The sequence below is a fragment of the Dendropsophus ebraccatus genome, chromosome 5 (assembly GCF_027789765.1).
Source record: "Dendropsophus ebraccatus isolate aDenEbr1 chromosome 5, aDenEbr1.pat, whole genome shotgun sequence".
NCBI classification, from domain to species: domain Eukaryota; kingdom Metazoa; phylum Chordata; class Amphibia; order Anura; family Hylidae; genus Dendropsophus; species Dendropsophus ebraccatus.
The window spans coordinates 58855474-58876665 of NC_091458.1; the positions used below are offsets into that span (position 1 = coordinate 58855474).

At 43.5% G+C, this 21192-nt stretch overlaps 1 protein-coding gene across 2 annotated transcripts in view; it reads left to right on the forward strand.

Annotated features, from left to right (window-relative positions):
• Positions 1-21192, forward strand: part of DIP2B (disco interacting protein 2 homolog B) — a 145503-nt gene that overhangs the window by 1182 nt on the left and 123129 nt on the right. The window lies entirely within an intron of this gene.

The following is a 21192-nucleotide window of genomic DNA, read 5'->3' on the forward strand; positions in this document are numbered from 1 at the left end:
TTTTCTCACTTTCAGGGGAACCCGGAGTCTTGTCGGCATTGAGTAATTGTAATAATATCTTTGTGTTTACATGACAATGAGATTGCTATGTCTGTGTTGCCTGCCACCTCACGTGTGTTTATTGCATGGGACACATTAGCAGTATCATCATGCACAGTGGGAGCCATGGGGAATGATCATGTATACTGTCTATAAGACGCTAAGCACATGCTGGAACAGACTCCCGGCCCATACACTAGACATATCCATAGTGCCCCAGTCACCTATAGGACAGGGTAGTAAGCATATCATTTCCTTTGTATAGAAAAATGTTACACAATGCACCTGACTATACGTGTTTGAGTCCAGGCTAAGGCCAAGTTCACATGTAGCATTTTGGTCACTGATTTTAGTAAAAGGAATGGATCCAAAACAAAGAAAAGGTTGCAAATCCTTCCAGTCTTTGTTGGTTCCTGGTATAATAGCACACTATCGGCTGAAGCACACAGCAGAGCAGTCAGCACGGACTCCGTATAGCTCCCTACTATAGTGCTATAGAGCCGGTGTGCTTTGCTTCATAGGATCTGTTTAACCCCTGGTGTATAGAGAGACTCTCTCCTGGCAGCAGCGTTTCTATGGGTGGTTACCGCACCATGCACCTCTATGGCAGTCCCATTACAGCTTTGTATAAAATGAAGCTGTAACGCAGCCGTGTCTTCAGAAAAGCTTGCGGCAGATCAGTAGTGTGTTGTATCTAGTGGCCATAGTTAGATATAGCCGGCTGTACAGTAGCAGTATGGCTATGTGATTGAACCATTTCGGTATGAGAACAGCAGGATCCGTATGGAATAGTGGCTGTTTCTCTTCATGCACTCTTGAAGGTCACAATATCATTTGGAGCATTGCCTGTCTCTAGGTAATCGAGTGATCTGCCCGGCAGGACGATGCCAAGAGTTAATGCTGTAGATGTCATGGCTTGCATGCTGATAGTTATAGGTTCATCTATAGGCTGAGTGGACCCCTGGCAATGCTCCTGTGCAATACTACCCAAAAATGTTGTGTTTTCCTGCAGACACATTGACATATAGGGTAGATGTGCTAAACCCAAAGCAATGGAAGCTGCTCATAAAATCAACTCTTTAGTTCCTGGCAAGAACTAGAACCATGGCTGTTTGAAAAATAAAAGTTACAAAAGTAAATCCGGGGAAAAATGAAGATTGATCATGTGAATGAGAATTCCAGATTCCCAATTGTACATACAGCTTCTTGTTGGAGCAGTAATGTATATGTAAAGCTGACCATGGATATGACCCCCAGATGGATAGCCAATAGGTTCGCTATCAGTGGAAGTGATTGGCAGCATTAGGCCTCATTCACATGGTAGGATCAGAGGTCCTGCACCATATGGAAGATGCACAGAGATGTGGTGTCCTACTATATGTGAATAAATGGGGAATACCGATGGATTACATCGGATCTGAAGATAAGTCTCGGTATGCTCAATTGGGTGCTGCATTACAGAGGTATTCTTCCCTACAGCCACGGCAATGATAGCCTAACACCTGGTGGCTCTGGCGTCTCACAGCTCACTACTAGTGTGCTCAATGTGCCGCTTCATAACCCTACACTTACAGATCATCGGGTATGAAATGCCCCTGTGCCTGCTGCTTTATGGAATCTGATCAGTCACAACATGACGTTAGATTCGACTACTATCATAAAATTCAGCGATTCTGTCTTTTTTCCCCAAACCCTTAGGATAAAAGACCACAATCCTCCATTTTATCCAGTATAGACACCCTGTGTGATCTTGGCTTTGAGAACCAGTACTGCAGCCGTACTGTATGCCACTGTGTAATGGCGGTAATATCTCTACCATCATCAGGCATACCCTGCACTGGAAACCAGAAGCGTCCACAATTCTTTTTTTCTAGTATGGAATTGAATAAATGTCAATTTTCGTGGTTGGCTTGCACTTTTCAGTGGGCTTTTCTCCATTGTGAGGGAAGCCTGGGCAGACCTGCCTGTGTGGAGCCCCAGCCATTACATTATGCATGCTGACAGCAGAATGTACAGAGGCCTTTTTAATGACTCGGCTCCCCAGGGGGTACATTAAATAGCTATGAGCTGCACGATAGCAGAGCTGATGATATGCAGCATGAAACCACCTGATATCAGGGCTTTTTCATTGACACCCACCGCCGGTCGCCTCACATCAACATAGAATGGTGTAATTCCGGGTTTCCAGACATCGCTTCCTCTGAGCTTTGATTCAGCTATTTAATCTCTGGGTGTTTCCATCATCCCAATGATGAAATGTTTCCATGCCTTTTAAATAATAACACCTGGGGCACAAGCTATCCTCCCTCCCCTGAAAATATTGGTGAGAAAATGGAGGACTGATTTGTGGTGATGGATGTGATAATGGAGCACAGACGGCATCACATTCTTAGGGGTTTCAGCCTTTTATTGCAGAAAAATACGCAGAGATTAAAATAAGGATAATGGTGATGATGCATTGCTTCAATACTTCAGTAACTTGGATTTACCCACAGTATGTATTGCATGTTGGCGCTTACTTCCTTTCTTCCTAGACAACCTCTTTAGGAATAGGAATGCTAGGGTTAGATATGCCAGATGCGTTTATAGGTGCTCACTAAAGATGAGAGTGATTTGAGCATGCTTGGGTCTGTCCAAACCTGAGCGTGCAGCATTTTTTTTCACTGGTGGCGGAAGAAGTTGGATGGAGCCTTAGAGAGACCCAAGCACGCTCGAGTTGCGCTCCTCTCTAGTGCTTACCTTCTGCACCTCTTGCTGCCCAAAATCCAATATGCTTGACCCTGCTCTAAGGGTACTATTACACGGAACGATAATCGTCCCTATCCGGCCGATTATCGTTCCGTGTAATAAACACAACCATTATCCGATGACCGTTGATATAGGTTTTGACTTATAATTGTTGGCCACCGACCACGCATAGCTACATGTAATAGCGGTGTGTGCGGCCGGCAGCTGACGATTTGCAAAAGAACTACATTACCTATCCATGGTTCAGGGCTCCTCTTCTCCCCGGGTCCCGCGCTCTGCAGCTCCAGAGCGGCCTGTCTTAGCTGACAGGCTGCTCAGCCAATCACAGGCTGGGACCGCCGCCTCCAGTGATTTGCTGAGCGGCCTGTCAGCTAAGACAGATGCTCTGGAGCTGCAGCGCGCGCACTCGGGGAGAGGAGGAGCAGGAGGAGCCCTGGACCATGGATAGGTAATGTATACCAGTTTAGCAAGGGCTGCAAAGACATTGGTAATGTCCCTGCTGCCCTTGTTAAACAATTATCGGGCCGTGAAATAGGCCCTGTAAACGAGCGCCGATCTAGCAGATGGGCGCTCGTTTACTGTTATTATTGTGTAATAGTACCCTTACAGTGTGAATACACCATATGCCTTAGACAGTCAGCCAAGCCTGCCGCCAGTAGTGGGTAAGTGCAGAAGAGATATTCCAATCAACATCTGGCATGGATCAGGATCCCGTAGGAAACACAGGAGTCTATCCTGTAGAGTTGTACATTGGGGAGCCCCCCGATGTACACCACCTTCAAACAATGCAAAAACGCAGCGTGACAACCGCTTATCCCCTGCTAGTGCGGAGCGAGCAGCACCCAGCACATGTAGGGATGGCATGCGGTCCAGAAGTCAGGACAGCAGGGAGGGTGTCAGCAGAGCTGACAGGAAGATAACACAGTATTCCTCCCAAGGCAAAGACAAGTCCTAACTAGTACTTATACCCAGTTTATTAGTAGATCTACACAGGCTTTTATCTTCCCTAATCTTGTTATTAGAGCTAATAAAGGATCCTTTGTGTAGGATTGTCATGGGACATTATTCAGACTTGAGGCCCTTTTTCAACAAATATGTAAGATTGGTCAATTCCAATCTAGGGCAAAGAACCATTTTCAGTGTTTGGTTTCTTTTTTTAGGTCTTTATAGCCCAGTGGAGGTTTCCAAGATAGGAAAAAATATACTTTCTAGTAGTGAGCCACAGCCCCCTTTTATAATCCTCTCACGTCTTACTGTGAATTTCCATGGTTTCGCGATTAGACCATCAGCTTTGCAGTTTTTAACACAGTTTTTATGTGGTGTGTGACTGTAAAGAGAACCTGTTATTATTTTTCTTCTGTCAGTACCTGGAGTTATTGGGACAGTCCAGAGGTCTATACTAGAGACACCAGGTCCTATCATAACCTACCAGACCAACAGTGTAACTTAAAGGGTTTATCCAGCGCTACAAAAACATGGCCACTTATCCCCCTCTCTTGTCTCCAGTTCAGGTGTGGTTTGCAATTAAGCTCCATTTACTTCAATGGAACTGAGTTTCAAAATCCCACCCAAACTGGAGACAACAGTAGGGGGAAAGTGGCCATGTTTTTGTAGCGCTGGATAACACCTTTAAGGGAATCCTATAATTTAGTGATGTGTGTGACTGGGGCAGCCTCTAGCAGGCGTGCAGGATGGGATTGGTATATATTCACCAGGGTTGTTGGCCCGCCGCTATGTCTACATGTAAAAATAGTAGTAGTGCTGCTTAGGATTAAGGCCCTAATACCCCAAACAATTATTGGCTGTACTTGGCCGATTACTAACCGTTCCGGCTAATAATTGTTTGGTGTAATGGTGCATTTACACAGACAGATTTATCTGACAGATTTTGGAAGCCAAAGCCAGAAACAGACTATAAACGGATCAGGTCATAAAGGAAAGACTGGGATCTATCCTCTTTTCAAATCCATTCCGGGCTTTGGCTTCCAAAATCTGTCAGATAAATCTCTCTGTGTAAACGCACCCTAATAGCGCCTGTTTAAAAGACCATGATCAGCCAGAATGCACGGTTCCAGCTGATTGTGGTCTTTCAACAGGTTGAAAAACCATGATAGCGGTCTGCAACACATTGCTCTGTGTTATAGGAGCTTCCACAGCAGACTGCCGCTTAATACAATGGGCCACTCAGGCGATCTAAGCAATGTAGTTAAAAAAAAATATATATGAAATTGTTACTCTCCGGTGTACACCTTTTTAAAGTGTTCTATACATATAAGATTGTCTTGATGCCACCATAAGCATACACACTTGGTTCATGCAAGCACACGTTTATTTCAGCTACTGGTAGCGTTCTATCTCCCACCAGAACCAAGGACTGGTCATGCTGATTTCTCTTCGCCTGTTGGGGACCCCTTCATACACATTATGTGGTGTCAATTTAACACCTCTAATTTGCATACGAGAACTTTCAGTACAAGAAAAACAAGATAAGTTTTGATTTTTTTTTCTGATATTTAAGTGTCACATTTGCTGTGTTTGTTGTGTGGTTGTACATTAGCATACATCCCACATCCCTTAGTCATGGGAATCATGTGCCGGTGGCTGGTGTTGGGTTTGATGCTTCTGTTGATTAGTCATGAGATGTCCTTCTGTTTGTATAAGGCGCCCGCCTGTCCAGATGGTGTTTACTAGTGAGAAGAAAGGTGAGAGTTTGGCGAGGATGCAGAATAGAACTGACGTTAAGCCAAAAAGCCTTTGTATGTGGGGTTCTTTATGTGTAAATGCAGCCATTACTGCTTTATGTTCCTCACTACTGCTTAGGGGCTTAAAGGCTTTTTGTTTTAATTATTTGTCTAATTTGCCTTCATTTAGAGATTCCTACCATTTTTTTTGCTGTGGGGTCTTTGTGAGTTTATTTGGTTATTTTATAGAATGATAAGAAAAGTCTATTGGAAAGTTGTTAGTGTTTCTGTATGCTTTGTTTTTTTTCTAGCGTTGAAGGGGTTGTCTTGTATAAGAAAAACATGGCTACTTTCTTCCAGAGGCAGCACCACTCTTGCCTCCAGTTTGGGTGGGATTTTGCAACTCCAGTCTCAGGAAGAAAGTGGCCATGTTTTTATAACGCTGGATAACCCCTTCAAGGGCCTTTTACACAGACCGATTATTGACCAGGAGAGCTGCTAGAAATGGTGTTGCGGACAAAAAACGGCCTGTGTGAAAGTGATGGAGAAAACGGACGATTATTTGCTGATAGGCTCTTTACAACAGATAAAAAATTATTGTCGTCAGCCACACATCTTCCTGTGTAAACAGGGGATGTGAGCCCCATAATGATAAAAGTGCTCTCTGTTACCAGATCACAAGCAGCTGTGTATACTTTGCGTGCGTGCTGCTTGTTATCCGGCATCCTCCTCACCCGCTGTCCCAACCACCTGCTGTCTTCAGGCCCTTCCTCCTCCAGAATGATTGATAGCCGGAGGAGGTAGGACTTAAAGACAGTGGTTGGCAGGGAGAGACGGAGAAGAGGGTGCTGGATCACAAGCAGCAGCACACTAGGTAAGTATGCAACTGCTGCGTGTTTGCCAAATTGACAGCACGCATATATGCATACCCTTGCTCTCAGTTTTAATGGATGCACGAACAATACATAGATTGTTTGTGCAGCCCATCCACCTGATTTCTCTTGCCATGTATAAACACTGCAGATGAGCGCTTATCTTGCTGATTGGCACTCCTTAGCAGCAGCCCATGGGCAAGAAATCACAACATGTAAAAGGACGCTTAGAGATAGAAGAGAAATTGTGTGCAGCAGGTGAGAATGCAGAGAGGAGGGAGAGCATACATAGAGGGCAGCTCACACATGCTGTAGAGGGGGAAGAAAGCACACCAAAGACAGTTCAGATTCTCTTTCAGCCATGACATCTTGTGCAGGCCCATAAGCTGCAAGAGGGTGACTTGGCTCACCCCAGGCTTGGCAATTTCACCAGCCTTAGGGCAAGTACTGGCTAGCAGCCATATTTAGTTTCTGCTTCCACCCGCCCCTATGTCTGCCTGCTCCTAATTTTTATATGTTGTGCGCCTTAATCAAAGTTCTTATCAAACCTGCAGCGATGCCTGCTATCCCGCGGACATGGCAGGAACTAATATTTATTTGTGTATAACATTGTGTGAACAGTTCTAAGGGGTGAAATCAGGTGACTGGTTCCCTTTAACATTTACCAGTTAATGCCATTTTCCATCCATTTTGTGGTTTTAAGATTCCTTATTTGCTCTCAGTTTGCATTAATATTATATTCTTAGGTGTGATGTATGTGTAGTAGATAAGCTGCAGTACAGACTCCGCCTCATAGACAGACACTTTGCTAGTGAAGGGGCCCTGGAGCTTCAGGCAAATTCTACTGACCAGTGGGCGTCTTGATGTAATATCCTGGAAAACCTGTTTCTAACGCTACACTGTCTTCAGTGTAAACTGCAGAGTACGAGAAAAAAATGCAAAAATATTTTATAAGCAGAACCATTGTGCTGACTATAGAAACAGGATTATGGAAGGTGGTAAAAACCTATGACACCCATAGAACCCAGTGCAGCCAGCTGTAAAGGGCCTATCCCACTATTACCGTAAGTTATGACTAGCGGATCAGTGTGGGGGGGGGGGTCTGACTGCTGGGGTCCCCTCCGATAATGAAAGTGGAGGTCCATTGTCCTCTGAATGAATGGAGCGCCATCGTGCATGCTCGTCCACTCCTCCATTCACTTTTAAAGAAGCGTGAATGTGGTGGTGGCCAAGCATGTGGGATCAGTAGCTGTGTCGTCAGTCTGATACACTTATTGTGTGATTTCCTCGGCCTGTTCTGGTTCTTCATTGTTTATATCCTGAAGCTGTACATTTATCTTAGGGTAATATTACACTGGACAATTTTTTGGCGACAAATAACGATAAACGATCTCAAACCACTGCTATGACAAACAATTTTAAATTGTTCACCCAATTACACAGGAAGATGATCGTCACTTATGGTCGTTCTTGCGCTCGTCCTTTCCTGGCTGATAGAGCAGGGAACTATCAAACGACATGTTAAGTCACCGAATGATGTTCGAACGATTTGTGAGCGATCGACGATGAAAATAGGTCCAGATTCTATCAACCAATTAACGATTTTTCATTGGTCGTTAAATCGTTGCCTGCTATTACACAAAGCGATTATCTTTTAAATCTGAAAGATCTAACAATTTTTCGAACGATAATTGTCCCGTGTAATATGGCCCTTAGTTATGAGATGGGTGCACGTCTCTGATATCCATGCCGACCGACACCTGGGTAATCATCTCATGACCAGGACAGATAGACAGCCACAAGAACCAGACATGAAATCTCCAGCAGGATGAGTAGTACACAGAGGACACTGGAAAGTTGCATACCTCTTCATAATACAATACAGAATACTCCTTTAAGAATTAAAGGTTGTGCTGTAACTTGTTGCTATGGGGAACAAAGACTAATATATGTATCCACATATATACAAACTAACCAAGACTGACACCGTAAGTAAATGCCTTTCTTGCTGTGGTGATGGGTGCGTCTGTGGCTCCAATGGTGGGATACAACAACTGATGATCTCTGTGTAGCTGAGAGGTGATGAAGTATATTGTAGATGACTGAAGACAAGAGTCCACTGTGTACAGAAGTCCTCTCCAAGACGCTGGGAATATACATCCCGTAGTGCACGCCGTGTAAACAGGTGACACTTCGTTGACAAGTAACATGGCGTGTTGTCATCTGTAAGTGCTGCTGATCCATTCATTGGAAGTAACACCTTCCTGTTAGATGGGACACATTAGCGTGTACATAGCTTGTCAGCATGGTCTGAGGTGACGGGAGAAAGGTAAACAGTGGTGGGGGACGTGCCCTCCCTATCTATGTTACAGTGAAATCTTGTGGGTTTTCTCTTATTTTCACTGACCCAGATACAATGATTTTCCATATTTCATCTAAAGGGCCACTTTCAGCTTAGTATTTCTCCGATCCTAAGGGTATGTTCACACTCACTTAATCCGCAGCAGATTTGATTCTGATATCCATAGCATACCTGCAGCCTGTGTAAAGAAGAATTCATACCATCCGTGTGTGTGTGTATCTATCTATCTATCTGAGACATGTCAAAAGTTCTGATTGGTCAGGTGTCTGTGTGTTCAGACTCTGACTGATTTATTAGAGCCAGAAGAAGCACTCTGCTAAGCACTTCACTCCCTGGCTTGCTGCAATCTCTGTCCTTACCGGCTGTGTTCCCACATTCATGCAGACAAAATTAATGGCAAGAACTGCCTATAGGAGAATGCAAAGGCGAGTCTTTGGGGATGGATGTGTTCACCAGCCTGTGGGAACATGACTGTAACCTCTACACATGTGTGGTACATAGTAAAATAGATTCACCAGTGGGCCCCATAATCCTTTTCACAGATGTACAGATGTGCTTCTTAGGTGCTTCATTTGTGGCGTAAGTTTTAACAACAACGTAAAAGAGTCATGTATAAGTGCAGTTAAAGGGGTTATCCAGGATTAGAAAAACATGACTGCTTCATGTCTGAAACTGTGCCACTCTTGTCCTCAATTTGTGGTCTTGCAGTTCTGTTCCATTGAAATGATGTATCAGAGTTGTAATACCACACACTACCTGAGGACAGGTGTGGTGCTATTTATGGAAGAAAACAGGTATGTTTCTTGAACGATGGATAACACCTTCAATAACAACACCCTGCCAGCCTCCAGGCCGTACTCTAAGGTGCTGGTACAGGCCACACTTTTGGCAGATGCTTCATTTGCCAGTGTGACTGGCCATTATAAGGGATAGGAAAAAGTGGTTGCTGGTGCGGTTCTGGGGTCTGTAGGATACTACTGGTGTCCATCACACACCAGGTCCCACGGAGAGTCACAGATTCTATTATTTACAATAGAACAACAATGCAGATGTGAACAGAATCATAGTATCATGGGCTTACCATGGGGTCTTACATGGGGAGATTAGGGTCCTATTCCACGGGCCGAGGAGGGCCCGATCAACGATGTAAACGAGCGGCGATCTGCTCGTTTACTGGGCCTATTCCACGGCCCGATGATCGTTACCGATGTCCTTGCAGCCCTTGCTGCATCATACATTACCTGTCTAGGCTTCTTCTCCGCGCTGTCTTCATCCCCGGGTCCTGCGCGCTCTATCTTTAGACTGGCCGGTCAGCTGACGGAGCACTCAGCCAATCACAGGCCGGGACCGCCGCGGCCTGTGATTGGCTGAGTGTGGCCAGTCTAAAGATAGAGCGCGCAGGACCCGGGGATGAAGACAGCGGGGAGAAGAAGCCTAGACAGGTAATGTATGATGCTGCTGCTTGTCAAATCGTCGGTCGCCCACCGCGCACCGCTATTCAACCGTAGCGATGCGCGGTGTGGGAATAATGATTTTAGGTCTGGGCCTAAATGAACGATCAGCCGATGACACGATCATCGGCTGATCGTTCTCTCTATTTCCCTGAGCAATAATCAGCCGAATCGGGCCGAATCGGGCCCTTAATCTGCCACAGTAACCACCTTTAGCTAGTTTATTTGGTCTTTGCCTTGTTCCTCCAGTGATTTTCCCTATCATCTGCATTCAGTTTCTCTCCACCAGTATCATGAACACTAAGTTGGGCCCCTTAGTTGATGTCTGTGCCTCCATATTGGCAAGAAGCATAAAGACAATGCACCTCTACAGAGTGAGAACCCCCTTAGACTGCCCTCCTGAAGGTCTCTGTGGAGTAGTACAGTGGGGTGGCAAGCAGGGCTGTGGAGTCGGTAAGCCGCAGCTCCGTCTCCAACTTGGACTCAGACTCCTGAATTTTTATCAGGACCGTCTCCAACTCCGACTCCTGAGTTTTATCAGGTCCGACTCCTGCTCCTTCATAAATGGCCGGTCATATACCAGGGGAGTTATTATCACACTGGCTCAGCAGCTTCTCCCTAATGTCCTACATGAACCTGGTGCGCCTTCTGAGGGAATAAGGAAACATATAAAGCAGCTTCTCCTGTGTGTGCAGTGGATGCAGCCAGTCTCCAGCCTCCATGTCTTGAACAACTCAGAACTAGACTAGATGGAGCAGGTGATGTTTTTCTGCTGACAGTCTTCTATGTTTCTAACTAAACATTCACCATACTTAAAGAAACACTGCTAACAATGCCAGATCCCTGTGATATAGAGGTCAGCCATGGTGATATACAGGGAGTCACACATAGTGATATAGAGGTCACACAGTGATATAGAAGGTCACTGTGGGGGCACACAATAGCGCTCGCGCACACACACACACACACAGCCATAACATACAGACACACCCACACAGCCTGCTGCAGCTATAGCACACACACAGCCTGCTGCAGCCATAGCGCACACACACACACACACACACACAGCCTGCTTTCGGCCATAACACACACACACACACACACACAGCCTGCTTTCGGCCATAGCACACATATACACACACAGCCTGCTGCAGTCATAGTGTGCAAACACACACACACACAGCTTGCTGCAGCCATAGCACACATACACACAGCCTGCTGCAGCTATAGCATACACACGCACAGCCTGCTGTAGTCATAGCACACACAGCCTACTGCAGCCATAGCACGCACACACACACACACACACACACACACACACACACACACACCTGCAGCCATTGAACACTGAAGAAAAACACACAATCTTCTCCCAGAGAGAAAACACCACACTGGGGACAGAGGTTACTGCTACACTACTTATGTCTATGTCTTCTCCTCCTCCTCTATATTACACAGGATATCTTCATATTACACTGCTGCTTATATACAGTCATCCAGCATCCAGGGAGAGAACAGCACAGATCTCCCCCCACACACAATGGACTCTTCCAGCTCAGAAACAAACTGTTAAATAGTGACCCACAACTTTTCCATGACCACCCTTATGTAATAGGGTCAGTGTCCTATTACTGATATTTTACCCGACCACCCTTATGTAATAGGGCCAGTGTCTTATTATGTTGCTAATAATATATATTCATGAGCAAAACTTGTAAAATTCATATCAAAATTCAGTTCTACATTTTTTAAAGATTTTTTTAAAGCTGGAGTCTGAGTCGGTACATTTTTTTCCAACTCCAGCCAAAACTAGCTCCGACTCCACAGCCCTGGTGGCAAGGTGACCTAGTTCTTTTATGGCTTTTGGCATGTCCAGTTACTTATGAGTGGCATGTGATACTATGGAATTTAGTCAATATGTCTTCAGTCAATAAGGCAATGCTTTCCCCATCCTTGTAAAGTGTGATGAGTGCAGCAGACCCTTGCTGAAGTACGTGTGATGGAATGATGAATGGGAGTAGTAGATTTAATAGCATTGTAAATGACCTGAAAGCTTGTTGTTCCTCCGAGCCCCGGGGTTCTGGGTATTCGTAGTTTATTATCTTCATCCTTCTCCTTTCGTTGCCCTCAGTGGTAATTGTATATTTGCTCAGTCATTCTAGGTTTTTTCGTCTATGTATAGGAAGTAAACATTTCTCTTCTCATTTGAATTCACTTACTGCATTGTATCTTGCAGACTCAACGGTATTGATTGGTTGAAGGCTCCTCTATAATGTATTGGGTATGCGGTGATCAATATTTTATCCTAAATGGGTTGACCTGTCTCCCCAGTGCTGCATATATTTAGAGGAAGCCATGATACTTCCAGATGAGGTTATTTTTAGCACAGTCATTCCATAAGTATTAATAATTAAGAGGATTAGATTTAACATTTCAACTGTAATAAGTCTTTTTCTTTTGAAAAATTTCGCTGACTTCAAGAAAGTATTTTTCTCCCCAAGATATGTAAAGGCATGTTCACTCAACTAAAACCTGGATATGAAATTCACAATTCAGTGTCCAAATCAGTGCATTTCTGCAAGGAAATCTGCCTTCCATTGAGCTAAAGGGGTATTCCAGCATTTAAATCATTATAATGCTGGAGCATCCCTTTTTGTGAGATGAGAGCTCAGAGCAGAACCTGCCTGCTCAGCCAATCGCTAACTGAGATAGAGCACCACTTTGGCCAATGGTTAGCTTAGGAGGCAGGTCCTGCTCTGAGCCCTTGTCTCTGAACTAGACAGAAGAACTAGACGTTTCTGGAACCCCTGCAGACATCTCCCTGTAAATAAAGCCACATAAAAATCTATGTAAAAAAATGCATGGAATTCAGGCACATTTTCTGCATTGATTTTAGGGCAGAATTGTCTACCTTAGGGCTTGTTCACACCGCAGAATTAACATGGTTGTTTCGCTAATGTCAAAAAACCCCTCTTTTAGGGTGCCTTCACACCTACCGTATTGCAGCAGAAAATCCGCTGCGGATCCGCAGCAGATTTAACTAAATGAATGAACACAGCATCAAATCCTCACTTACAAATCTGCTGCGGATCCGCAGCGGATTTGACAGTGCGTATTTAATGCTGTGTTCATTCATTTAGTTAAATCTGCTGCGGATCCGCTGCGGATTTTCTGCTGCGATACAGTAGGTGTGAAAGCACCCTTCAAGAGAACCTGTCACCTTGAACATGCAGTATGTTCCAGAGCACGAGAAGCTGTGAAAAGTTTCAGTAGCTCCTATATCTGTTTAGTGGGTTTGTTTTGGTCTTAGGGGTCCAGTGGGAGGTCTTATCAGTAACTGACAGTCCTTTCTGAATGTACATACACCAGTCACTGAGTAGGACCACCCACTGGACTCGTAAACAGCAGTTTATAAGAATAAATTATTGAATTTGAATTCCCCCCTCCCCCATAAAACTGATATCAGTCTGCTCAGTAAAACCCTGCTGTATACAATGCTGTGGACTGATTAGACGGCATGTTAGATGTGGTAGGGTTCCTTCAAGTTATCTCACAGAACACCCCTTCCTCCATCATTGTGTCACATGCTGTGGAACTTCTTGGAAACTACTCGCCTCAGGAGTCCCAGATTGTGTCACACTTTGTGGCTAAGCTCTTCTTATTGATGAGTGACCACAGAGGCGGTGGGGGTGCTCCTTATGCATATATTATTCCCTCTACATGTTTTAGTGAGTTGTATTTTAGCATTAAGGTGGTCACCTTGTGTACCTGCCTTCAGCTCCCCACTGTTTCTCCTAACCCCCTTATTCATACACATGCATGCTCAGATTGGTCAAGTGCATATATTCTCTATAAGGAAAAGGGCATAGACTTGCTTCCTGGCACTCCTGGAGTAGTCTAATCTCTAGAGAGAATAAAGGGCATCCAACGTGCCTGACCCTTCTTTTCATCGATATCTACTATCAGTCATCTAATCTTTTACACAGACCAGTGGGTTGCTGAGAATTCAGAAGACTTAGGGCCCTATTCCACCGGACGATTATTGTTCGCATAATCGTTAACGATTAACAATCTCAAACGACCACTATTGCGAAAGACCTGAAAACGTTCACTCATTTCCATGGAACGATAATCGTTACTTATGATCGTGTTTGCGATAGTTTTTTCTCGCTATTTCTTCACTATTGTATTCGTATCTTCTGCGAACACCGATCGACATCTTGTTTAATGCGAACGATTTGCGAACGTTTGGCGAACGAGCAACGATAAAAATAGGTCCAGGTCTTATAAAGCAATCAACAATTTCCCGTTCGGTCGTTAATCGTTAACTGCATTTCAACCGAACATTGATCGGTTAGATTCGAATGGTTTAATGATAATCTGAACGATAATCGTCCGGTGGAATAGGGCCCTAAAGGCCCCATTACACACAGATTATCCGATAGATTTGTGAAGCCAAAGCCAGGAATGGATTTGAAAAGAGGAGAAATCTCAGTCTTTCATTTATGACCTGTTCTCAGTTATAGTTTTCAGTCTTTCATTTATGACCTGTTCTCAGTTATAGTTTGTTCCTGGCTTTGGCTCTAAAAATCTGTGTGTAATAGGGCCTAGGGGTCCTTATTAAGGATGGTCCGAACCTGCCGAGGTTCGGGTTCGTATGAACCCGAACGCTCGGCATCAGATTCCCGCTGTCTGGCCGCTCCGTGCAGCAGGTGGATAGCCTATGGTTATGGCTGTATCCCAGTTTTCCAGGCGGTCCTCCCACTCTATCCACCCTCTCCACGGAGGTGGAAGACAGCGGGATGTTCGGCAGGTTCGGACCATCCCTAGTCCTTTTACACACACAGATATGTGACAGATTTTTTAAGCCAAAACCAGGAATATAGTATAAACTGAGAAAAGGTCATAAAGAAAAGACTGAGCTTTCTCCTCTTTACAAATCCATTCCTGGCTTTTATTTAAAAAAAATCTGTCACATATCTGTGTGTGTAAAAGGACCTCTAAACCAATCATGTGGCTGGGCCACTTGAATGATTTTTGAATTGTTATGCTGCCCTTTTAAATTCCTCACAGGGCGCACATTTCCTGTTTAGACAGGGCAGTGCTCAGCCAATAATGATTATTTTATTGGTCACACAAAAGATTTAATCAGTCAACAAACAAGTGTTTACTCATTTGTCAACTAGTCGCTGGCCTTTTTATGTGGGTTAGTTTTTTGTAAAACTGCCTTAAAGGGGTAGTGCGGCGCTCAGAAATTATTCACAGAATAACACACATTACAAAGTTATACGACTTTGTAATGTATATTATGTCTGTGAATCGCGCCATTCCCCGTGTCCCACCACCCCCACCCGTGTACCCGGAAGTGTTGGTGCATTATACATTACCTGAGTTTTTCAAATGATTCTTTCATTCTACACTTAAAAAAAGAAAAAGTATAGTCTTCAGTACAGTCAGAAGAGCTCAAGGGTATTCAAGGTCACATTAAGGATCTTTGGCCAAAATATCAGTAGATGTTAAAAAGACGGTTGCAAATGTTACTGTGGTTCCATTTGGGTTTTTTACAAGTTCTATTTAAAACGCACATCCTGCATGTTAATATGTTTTATATTTGTACTTCATACATTTATACGCCCACAGATCTATTCCAGACTAGAAGCAACATGCTGGAGTAATTACACCAGGCTCTTCCAGTCATGAACATAGACCAACTTGTAAAAAATCAGAATTATTAGAACGTTTTCTACCGCAGCAAAATGTATAAAGCCATATATAGCGTCCCATTGCCTTCTGTGTTTTTTTTTTTTTTTTTTTTTTTATAATAAATCTATAGCTGGAAATAAGACATGACTTAATAATACCAGAACATCATCATTATTTGGTAATCTATGGTATACACTTGCAAAGTAGGACTCATTTCTTTCAACACGTACAACTTGATAAGGTGGTTACACCATGGAAGGACATTTTGGAATACCTGTTGATAGCAAGTAAAATAGTGGCTAATGCCAAGCTGATACAGGGCGACTAAAATAATGGTGGCATATATAATGCTAGAGAGCAATCTAAACTGCTGTGTCCTGTTCCTTTTTACCAGTCAACTTTATCTGCTTTATTGTTCAAGCAGCAGCCTATGGGAAGAGCTCCCGATAATCCCCGTCATACAATGTGTAATGTATTAACAGAATTCAGAGAGGTGGCGCCTGAAGAAACTTAGAATTTTTGGAGCAGGCATGGAAAGGGTGCCCAGAAGTCGAAGAACTTGTTGCATCCTGTTTTTAATGGTAAATTTGACTAAAATATACAACTTACTATGACGCACAGACACAGTGATCACCGAGCCTAACATGGCATTGACACATATGGAGACTACTCACAGTAGTATTGCTATGAAAAGGGGGAACTCGTATATCGAAAATTTTGTCCAATAGGCGTGTGTACATATATATATATGTATGTATGTGTATATATATAAAAATAATTAGCAGTTTATTGTTAGGCAGCACACCGTATCAGAGGCTCTGAGTCTATTTAACTTAAAGAAAATGCAGCATGCCGTGTTTCCTCTTCACATTTAGACTTTGGTAAACTGGACATAAGAAGAATACCCGACAGACCCCATTAAAGTCAATAGGGTTTGTTGGACTCAGTTTGTGTCCCGCTATTTGTTTGGCTCTGGTTATCAGCATTAATGGAAACTGATGGAACAACCGCAGCAGCGAAAAGAGAAGTAGTTATGGGCCAACGGCTTCAGCTCTTTGGTCCTCTCATGCTGCACTTACATGTCCCACACCATAACCTTGGGTAAGAGACCAAAGGCAGTCAGTAGTAGACTACATCTCATTGATTCGAGTCTATGGCTGTACTGTGAGTACACAGCAGTATCCATAGGTATCCCAGTGACTGAGCACCAAAATGTCCTGTTAATGGAGCATTAGCCTCACTGTACATGGTAGATAGCTGTGAGCTATGCATATTCACATTGAGTAGGTCATTCATGTGTTCTGAATCGGGAGCGGGGAGAAAGCTACTGATTAGCTGGATACTGTGATTACTCTAAAATGGCATAGCTGTTCAGAATGGATCCCAGATCATTGTAAACTTGCCTTCAGTTATACAGTACTTTGAGGGGCTGTAGTTTTGTGTTTTATGGCTACAGTCCGATAAAGTTCACATTAAGCTTTGACTTTCGACTACAGCTGCTTTTATTTACAGATGATTTGCTGGTCTTATGCTGCGTTTACACAGAACGATTACCGTTCGAATTTTTGCGATAACGATCGCATTTGAGCGATAAACGGCTCATGTAAACACAGCGAACGATCAAGCGATGAGCGAGAAATCTTTCATTTTGACCTTTCAACATGTTCTCAAATCATCGTTCGCTAAAAATTCACAGATCGCTTCGTGTAAACAGTCTTTCACCTATTCACTCTGTGTGTGAAATAGGCTTAAGCGATCTTAAAATGATCGCAATAACGATTTTTTAACAATTTATCCATCTAAACACTGATTGTTGTAGAAACCAAATAGTTGCTTCAAAATCGTTAAACGATCGACTGGGCTCCATGTAAACGCAGCATTAGGTTACATTCTTAGAGCTGTCCACAGCTGTGGATCCGCAGCTACCGACCCATTCAACCGTGATCCGTGCAGATCCGGGCCGTATAATGACTTGCCAATGTTTTTTTGCGGCATGGATCAAGGCCCTTTTATGGATCTGTAGAGACTACGGATGTTTACAAGGGTCCATTAAAATTGGTGGGTACTATACTGTCCGCAGTTACGAATTTGTAATTGCGGACAGTTATGTTAAAAGAACCTTATGGAGAGGTGATCAAGGAAACAGTACTCTTTACTACATTGTTTCCTTTGTACATTGTCACTATTCAAGCATTTTGAGGTAACTAGAATGTGGCAATCCTCCACTAGAAGGTTTTAACACCTTAGATTATTTCTAATGGTTTCCATATTACTAAGGTCAGAATTCCTATAAGTACTTTAATAATGTTGTTTAGGTGTATGGAACCTATTATGGCCAATTACATTGAAAGACTGAACAAGAACAGTTGTGACCCATGAATAGGCTGTTGCGGTCCATAGTGTAAGCTGTGACTGTATAGGCTCTTTTACCAGATTTAGTAATAAAAAAAAAGGGACAAGCTATGTAGTAAATGGTAATTATAGGGAATACTAATGTTATAGTTAACACCAAAGTAGCCCACAACTTTGTGTCCCATTAGGACTTTGGAGCTATGGAGGTTATCACAGTATTTACTTGCCTAAACTGAAAAGCCAAATTACTTAAAAGGGTTATCCAGCGCTACAAAAACATGGCCACTTTTCCCCCTCTCTTGTCTCCAGTTTGGGTTGGGTTTAAAACTCAGTTCCATTGAAGTAAATGGAGTTTAATTGCAAACCGCACCTGAACTGGAGTCAAGAGAGGGGGAAAAGTGGCCATGTTTTTGTAGCGCTGGATAACCCCTTTAATATACTTGAGAACTTTGAGAAGGACCAAGGCCGCCTTGTAGCTTAGAGTAGCTGAGCCTGCATAGTCATGTGTCCAATACTCCATGAAGTAGCATGTCAATGAAATGGGATTGATACAGAATGTATATTCTCAAGTGGACATATCTGCGGTCCCCGGTGATCTTGTAAGGCCTCTAGAGCACGTCTGACACGTCATCTACACTGATCTTGGTTACACTGGAGATTTGTTTTCCTTCTGTTGCGTGAGAGTAGAGCTACGCGGCCTGCAGCACCAGGTAGCCTTAAGTGCCTTCTGACATTACTAGAAATAAAAGAATGCTTTGCACACTAAATCCTGTGCTGTATATCAGTCATTTTTATCAGAATATTTGTTTCTTTTATTGTTCTTTTGCTCCACATGAGCGGCGTGAGTCTGGAAGGTGCAGGTGCTGGAATAACAATGCTTGGCTCCAAACTTAGGATCTGCAACCCCGAGCTTGGATGTTTCTCCTGGAATACATATGAGAGGCCAGATCGCATCTCTTTCACCTGATAAAAGCCTTATTTCCTTATATTGTTCTTTGAGTTTATTTTGATTCCCGCACACTTTTGTGTTCTAAGTAACAGCTGCCTGTGATGGAAATCCAAAGTTTACTGCCGAACTGAAATGAACACTTGGTGAGGGAAGTGAATCTGACTTTAGATATATGACATCATTCAGGTGAAAGTCCCTCTCTTATCGCTATGTCCAGGTGCTGTGTCTCTGCCAAGAAGCACATGATCAGCTCATAGTATATTAACTATATGAAAACCTTTGGATTACTGGAGCTTTTATTGTGGGTTGTATGGAAACCTGCACAGTCCAGTCACATTATTATGACCACTTTCTACTTTCGATGTTGGTGTCGCGTAGCTTATTGGGTATATAAGGTGTGCAATAGGTTGCCTGCATATATACCTGTTGTTGTAATGGGTAAAAGGGGTGATTTCTGAGTTGCAATAAGGTATTTTTAATGGCTTTTTGGACAAGGTTGACAGTATTTCTTAAACCGTGCGATTTGTGACCTGTTAGCATTCTGCTGTGGTAAAAGTGAGTAGATAAATGGAACCCTTGTGTATAAGGGCTGTAATACAGGGCCTGATATTTGCTGTAAGCGAGTGCCGACTTGCTAGATTCATGCTTTCTTACCAAGGCTCAATTACATGTCTCAATGATCGTGCAGCAAGGGCTGTGTATATATATATATATATATATATATATATATATATATATATAATATAGCCTTATCGATGTCTGCCTGATTTTGCTTTATTGTGCAGATAATCGCCCCACGTATTAGGACCCTAAGCAATGTGGAAGCTGCAATGTCATTGATGAGAAAGATGAACATGAAGGCGGAATGACAGTCTACAGAGGAGCAGCTCACCACCAAAATGAACCAGGGGGCTACATGACATGTCCGAAACAATAGTTTGGTTAACCCCACTGAGTTTCATTGGCAAAAAAAGCTTTGGTTTTTATAGCAGTACCCGAATTGGACCTCCGCTGATTCGCAGAGGGTGTCTTTCCTGATAAAGTGAAATTTTCTTCTTTATTAGATGGGTGGATGTTGGCATATTTGGCGAGATACATCAGAGAACACACACCCAATATAATTATTCCTGGAAGCTCACAAGCTGGTGTTTTTGTAGCATTCTGTGTGCCAGTCATCTAAGTGGAAGGCACTCTCAGACCATTTGGGTGTAAATCTGTCCTTGCAGATTATGTACACCCATATATGCTGGCGCTGGTGGGATCTTTCAGTAAGACATTGTGACGTGTCACACTTCTAGAAATGTCAGAAATTGGTTGGAAGAGCATGTCCAAGTCTTCCAGGTCCTACCCTGGCCCTCTGATTCCCCTGATGTGAACCCAGTTGAGCATCTGTGAGACCACCTCAATCGTTGTATTTACTCATTGGATCCTCATCCACGCTCCTTCCAGCATCTGTGGGGTGCACTACAGTCAGCATAGCTCCAGATACCTGTGACAACCTAGAGGACCTTACGGCCCTATTACATAGAGCAATAATCTGCCCAATCACGCCGATACGGCAGATTATCGCTCCTTGTAATAAAGTCAATGATCATGGGCTGATCGGATCTTTTAATCCTGCCTATAAATCATCGGCCTTTGGGCGCACATGGCTGCATGTAATAGCGTTGTGCAGCCAACAGCTGACAAATGTGTAAAAAAAATAAATAAACATTATACATACCTATGCACGCTCCTGGTGTTCTAGCTTCTGTCCTCTCCCCGCTGGACGAGATGGAACAGCACAGCTGCCAGTGATTGGCTGAGCGGCCTGTCACTTCAGAAACCGGTTCAAAAGTTCCAGCGGTGGCCGGGAGTAGCCGACAGAAGCTAGAAGAAGACCGGGAGCATAGACTCCCCGCACAATCAGCCTCTGGCTTATTGGGTTATAACATTACCCTCAAAAAAGAATATTATATGATATTATTACAAAGTAATATACTAGTATGTGATATGTCAACATATCCGTTGCATGTCTGGTTCTTTAGCATCCTCT